Source organism: Notothenia coriiceps, unplaced genomic scaffold, assembly GCF_000735185.1.
Source record: "Notothenia coriiceps isolate Sejong01 unplaced genomic scaffold, NC01 NC01_scaffold00024668, whole genome shotgun sequence".
In the NCBI taxonomy this organism is placed as follows: Eukaryota; Metazoa; Chordata; class Actinopteri; order Perciformes; family Nototheniidae; genus Notothenia; species Notothenia coriiceps.
In genome coordinates this window covers 4,175,445-4,181,553 of record NW_011357369.1, presented here as the reverse complement: position 1 = coordinate 4,181,553, position 6,109 = coordinate 4,175,445, and the positions used below count along the sequence as shown (strand labels likewise).

Below are 6,109 nucleotides of genomic sequence, written 5' to 3'. Positions count from 1 at the left end.
TGACCCCAAGATTTTCATTCATTTGCATAACACAGTTATGTGTATTATGATATGTCAATAAACCTTTGAAATCTTTGGAAATTCTTGGAAAGGGATGTGCTAAATTAGCCTATTACAGTTCTTTAACTTAACTATTAGTAGAGAATAACGATAATTGGAATATTACTACCTTAACCATTGCATGTCCCAATTGGCAGGGATAAATGGTTTAAGACTTCTCAGAGCCCACCGCAAAACCTATCAATAATCTCTCCTTGATTGTTGGCAACTTAGAACAAATCACCTTCCTGGAATTTTACTCAGGTGTAACTAAAGTCTGCTTTAAAGGGTTGTTTTATAATTTCACATTCATTAATCAGAATCTGCAAAGTAACTCCAAATAAATGTAGTGGAGTAAAAATACCAGGTTAACCTATGAATTGTAGTGGAGTAGAATTACAAAGTAACAATGAGCTGTCATGTGGGTATATATTAATGCTGCGCATTATGGACACAAGCGATTTTCACCCATTTATTAATTATATGTTTTACATTTGATAACACCAATGTGTTTAATACTGACAACTTCTAATTGTGGTAAAAACGAAAACGTTCAGTAGAGACGTCCCATAGAACATTTTGCGAAACACAATAGCCATAGCATGTGTAGTCCTGGGGGGGCGTTCGATTCCAGTTTTGGATAGTCTGGCGTGGTTTCGTTCCATTTCAAACAGCTGTTTGACGCTCGGCGTAACCTTGGCGCACTGCCATTCCAACATCCAATCCCAGAGCTTGAAGATTAATCACGGGGACTGTAGTCCTAAACGATAGCTGGGTATTATGGGTAGTGTAGTGTCTTCGGCCATCCTGAACTCGAAATGCGTACATCTGTTTCCGGTTATTTTTATTTTGAAATTCAGTTCCTGACGGACGCCAAAAAAACCAGAGATTATGGAATTAAACAAATAAATAAAAACAAGGATAATTGTGTGTTATTGGTTTGTAAATAACAGTGTGTTATTTTGAAAAGAATAACAAATTAGAAGGAAAAAAAGATTTACATATATACAGATTTCAGTATCCTGAGGCTCTCAGCCCCATTTATTTTCCTCACAGACGGCAACAAAAGTCCGAAATTATACGATTTAAAATAAAAGCAATGATTGTGGCTTGATATTGAGTAAGAACATGCTTTTATGAACCACACAGCTGCCGGTCTTCCTATAACACGTAATGTCGTGAGACTACCAATAGAAATACATTGCTTTTAAAATCGTGCTGTGCAACACGAAAAAAAGGGGAAAATCGTGTTGGTGAACACGAATCAATAGATTAAAAATCGTGTTGGTGAACACGAAATGCCGTGAGACTGGGTTGGACCTTCATATTGTATTCCTGAAAGGTTGACACAGATATTGAAATCATAAATACTTGAAAATGTATTTTTTATTTGCCTTTTGTGAACACAGTGTAATTCTGGTGGTGGGTGTTGTGTTGTGGAGATAAGGGAACTCAGTTGTATTAAGATTATTATATTAGAATACAGTGTACAAACGTACTTAGTTTACAAATTTTAAAGTTGAACTGACTGCTATAGGCACAGGACAATTTATAATCAAATGACCCACTACAATTATTTGCATCTATCAAACACATGTAGGCTACTGCCATAGCCTCCCAAGACACGTTAGCTTAAGAACCGTTAGCTTAATGTGGCTAAGGTTAGCTGCTGTAGAGTTAACTTACAGTTGTGAAAATATTATGATATGTTATGTCAATGTTTTGTTTCAATATCTTTAGTAGTAACTGAAAACTCACAAAAATTGTATTTTTGTATCAGCTCTCTAGCGAAACCGCTAGCCTATTGTTGCTAAGGTTAACTGAACCAGATAATTGTTCTAGTTTTTGCAAGTTTGCAAACGACAGAAAGGTTTGTGAATTTCACGTTGCATACCAGAAACAAATTTGTCTTACTTTTAATCAAGCCAACAGATAAACTGGATTTATTATGAATTAGCTATATTTGTCAATAGATATAGGTAGGCTACTACAACGTCACTTGTGGCAGACATGATATCTCTAGGCACAACAGGTGTCAACTTTCGGTCATATAATTATATTCCCTGTCTTTTCAGTAGAAAGTGTATGACATCCGTGTTGTGTTTAATTTTTTGCGACCAGCAAAGCAGTGTGCCCTTGGTCTGCAGTACAGGGAATGCATTAGCTGCTGCCCAGCGTCCTGCAACCTGGAGCGGACATGCATCGACAGCAAACTGGCCTGCCTGGATGGATGCTACTGTCCTGATGGTGATTTTCAAATCAGAGTCTATTATCTGTCGTATCTCGTAGATGCTGCAAATACACCTTTTATTACTGTTTCTGTCGTGTCTTCCAACCTTAAAATAAATCACGTTTCCTCGACATAAATGAATAATTCATGAATTATTCTAGGGTAAAATTAAGCTTGATAATTTCTCTATGTCTGTCTACACTTTTGCCTTTCCTAGGTATGATCTTCGAAGATGGAGGCTGTGTAACGCCTTCCGACTGTCCTTGCGAGTACCACGGCATGTTTTATCCTTCTGGACAGACGCTGCAGGAGGAGTGCAACAACTGGTGAGCAGTGTTTAACTTCGGTTTTAAAGTAACAGGATAAAAACTTTGATTCACCTGTTGGAACGCTGTCCTTATTATTGCACAAAAATGTATGCGAGGAGAACCAGCTTCATGTGTTTTTGGACAAAACATGAACACATGTTAGACTATGTTACATTAGATGTCATCATCATCTATTAGCAAAAACAAAAAGCAGGTTATTGTTCTGCATATTCTATGCAGTCCTTTTAATCTTCTCAGATCTGACCACCTGGGCTCTGTGTGTCCAGTTTCTATCAGCGATCCTGCTGATTAGTACAGCCTTTCATGTTCCACCTGTTGAAGTCTCTGCTTTCTGTTTCAGCACATGCGTTGGTGGAGTGTGGAACTGCACCGACTACAGCTGCCCAGGTTTGTGCCTTCCCTCTGTGGGTGGTTTAATTTGAGCTCAAACTGTGCTGCAGGTCACATTCATGGGTGTGGATTGTTTTTTTTTATTTGGAAAGACATTACTTAAGGTACTGGTAAGAAGAACATACTGTGATAGCAAATGTTAAAAACGATGTCTCCTATGTTCCAAAGCAACGTATTTTGACATTACCCACTGGAGCTGTGTTTGAGAACGCAATGTCGGAATCATTCGGACCAGTCATCAAACAGACTTTACCCTGCCAGCTCCCTAGTACCACGTTTTTCTAATGTTCGATTCGGCCCATGTCTGAGTACAAATTGATTATTTTCCGAGTATTCACAGCAAGCAAGTGAGGGTGTTGTTGTTGTTTCTATCATGGCTTGTATGAACCCGGAGGAAAATAAAAGTAGAGGGAAGTAGAAGGGCTATTTTTTAAGAAAACGGCAAGGAAAATGTCAAACTTAGTTAATGACGCAATTTTGAAATTCTTGTAGGTATGGGTCAATGCCAAAATCGTCTGAAATAGTTAAGGAACAGCAACGCTGCACCTGTGAGTTTTATAACAAAGTTTATCTGAATGCAGAAGCTTCCTAGTTAGTTAAGAAGGAAGAAGTTATCTCCTAAGTTTTGAAGAGAACAAAAAGTACTTGCAGATTAAGGCAAGAAAGCTCCAGGGCTCCTAGTTAGGTAACACAAAAGGAGAAAGCTCCCTAATTTTGGCCCAAGCTATCTATAATTTTCTGTTAAGAAAGTATTGTTTATTGAGAAAAGATAAAGGAGGTGACATCCCAGGAAAGTGTGAAGACAGGAGCTTTTTAGGTAGAAAGTAAGGAAGGAGGAGGATTCCCAGCCAGGAATGAGACATGCAGCGAGCACGGATACTTGATATTTTAGGGCCAAGGTAATCATTGAAAGTGTCTCTCTCTCTCTACAGGCGAATGCTCGGTGACTGGCGATATGTATTTTCAGTCCTTTGACGGGCGGATCTACACCTTCCCTGCAACATGTCAGTATGTCCTCGCCAAAAGTCGCAACTCAGGGAAGTTCACAGTCACCATCCAGAACGCCCCCTGTGGAGCCGTGAGTTGGTGTTTATTCTGCATGATGTTATCTATCCACCCTCTTGTTGAGTTTCTTTCTTCTCCTGCTTTTGAGAGAAATATCTTTACATCTCAAACTCTTCTACTTCCACAATTAGCCTCTGCAAGTGTTCACCTGTCTTGGCTACAGGGTTTATGCAATTTGTCTTTCATGTAGATCACATCGGTATTCAAGTGCTCAATAATCCCTGCTGAGGCCAGGTCATTTTTGTTCAATGTTTAGGGAATTGAAAGCCTTCAGGAAATGTCAATCAAACCCGGGCAGATAATGAGCATGAAAAGCAAAAAAAAAGAAAAGAAGAAGCTTCTTCTCTCCCCTCTCACTGAGCCTTTCGTTTCCCAGCTGATCTTGAGCTGCTCGGCAAACGGGCAATGGAGGGGAGGAGGCGAGATATAAGATGTCCCACTGATCAGAGCAGAGGCCCGAGACCTCTAACAGCCAAGTTAACAGGATTACTTTATCTGGCCTGGCTGACAGAGCTGTGGACGGCTTTGTAGTGAGGAGGGAGGTGAAGAGAGGCACTGAAGGGGTGGGGGATTTGGACAGAGAGAAGGTTATGCGCAAAACAGGAGGTGAATGATGGGAAGAGTAAAAGGAGGAGGATGGAGGTGCTAAAACCTTTCGGCTATGAGGCTCTGCCACCTATGAAAGAGATGATTCATAGTGGCAGATCACTAACTGTCAGCGATGAGCGATGGGCAGGTTTCCTTACTTTAACAATATCGGAGCGTCAGATTAACTAATCATACTCTAGTACATTTTTAAAGTACTTCCGTGACACTGGATTGTTTGAAATTGAAAATGATAAAGAAAAACAATTGGACGGTAGATACACGGATTTAACTCAATCCGTGTATCTACCGTCCAATTGTTTTTCTTTATTAAACACGTAAACGGAAGAGCGTTCGAGAGGCCTTTTTGCTTTTTACCTTACTAAATGGTCTAATGGTCCTTGGAGCGAGGGGCAGGGCGAAACTCACGGAAGTGATTTCAAAACAAAAGCACTCGTTTGCTAAAATCACACTTGAATCAGTATCCTGCTGAAGGAACGGTGATTATTATAAACCAGGGGAATTTAGCGATCACAGCGAAAAACGGCCAAGACACATATTGAGCCCAGAAAATTGATGTTATTAAGGGCTGTAAATATAATAAGCCTGTCTAAAATGGACAACAGTGTTAGGAGATTTAAACTATACTACAGCGGTTCTGCACTGCGGTCACTCAGCCGTCTCTCGAGTTTGTTTTTTCAAATCAGCTTCTCTTAATTATTCCTGCTATATTTGACGAGTGAAACAAATATTTGTTACCACAAGTTCTTAAGGAAACTGACACTGTTGGACTCGGTTCTAGTTTGACTTCTACCAGAAATAAAATGAAGTACTTTTGCTGTGTACTTTGTGAGTAATCCTCTGTCAAAGTCCCCTCCTTAGTACATAATGCATGTTTTTCTGCTATCTTTGATGAATGATACAAATATCATTTTACAATTAGTTCTTAATGAAGTTGATACTGTTTGACTTTGTATTAGTTAGCCTACTACTTACAATACATTGAAGTACTTTTATTGTGTATTTATTGAGGAATACTCTGTCAAAGTCCCCTGCTGAGAACAAAATCAAGCCACTTCTGCTAAGTTTGATGAGGGAATTCTTTTTTGTTGCCATTAGTTCTTCGTGAGATTGATCCTGTTGGACTCAGTACTAGTGAAACTACCCCCACAAGTACTATGAAGTACTTAGGCCTACTGTGTACCTTTCCAGTACTCCTCTGTCAATGTCCCCTCCTGAGATCAAGAATGCATGTTTTCTTTTAATAAGCGTTAAAACACCTTTCTTCCTGAGACTGATATTGCTGAGTATTTTAAGAGGATGGTAGACATGATATCAGCAATACTTCCAGTCAGTACTCCAGCAGCAGCATTTTTACCCCTTGGAAAGTCTTTAGAGTCTGGTCTGGATAGCTGGTCCCAACTCCTTCAGCACACTGACACACTCTGTCACTCTTGTTGGCCTCTTATGA

At 39.6% G+C, this 6,109-nt stretch overlaps 1 long non-coding RNA gene across 1 annotated transcript; it reads left to right on the top strand.

Annotated features, from left to right (window-relative positions):
• The first annotated feature begins 2,516 nt into the window (after positions 1-2,516).
• On the top strand, positions 2,517-3,947 carry LOC104955624 (uncharacterized). Its single transcript, XR_799471.1, has 3 exons — positions 2,517-2,595; positions 2,939-2,985; positions 3,921-3,947. It is a non-coding gene; the product is annotated as an uncharacterized lncRNA (long non-coding RNA).
• Positions 3,948-6,109: the final 2,162 nt, after the last annotated feature.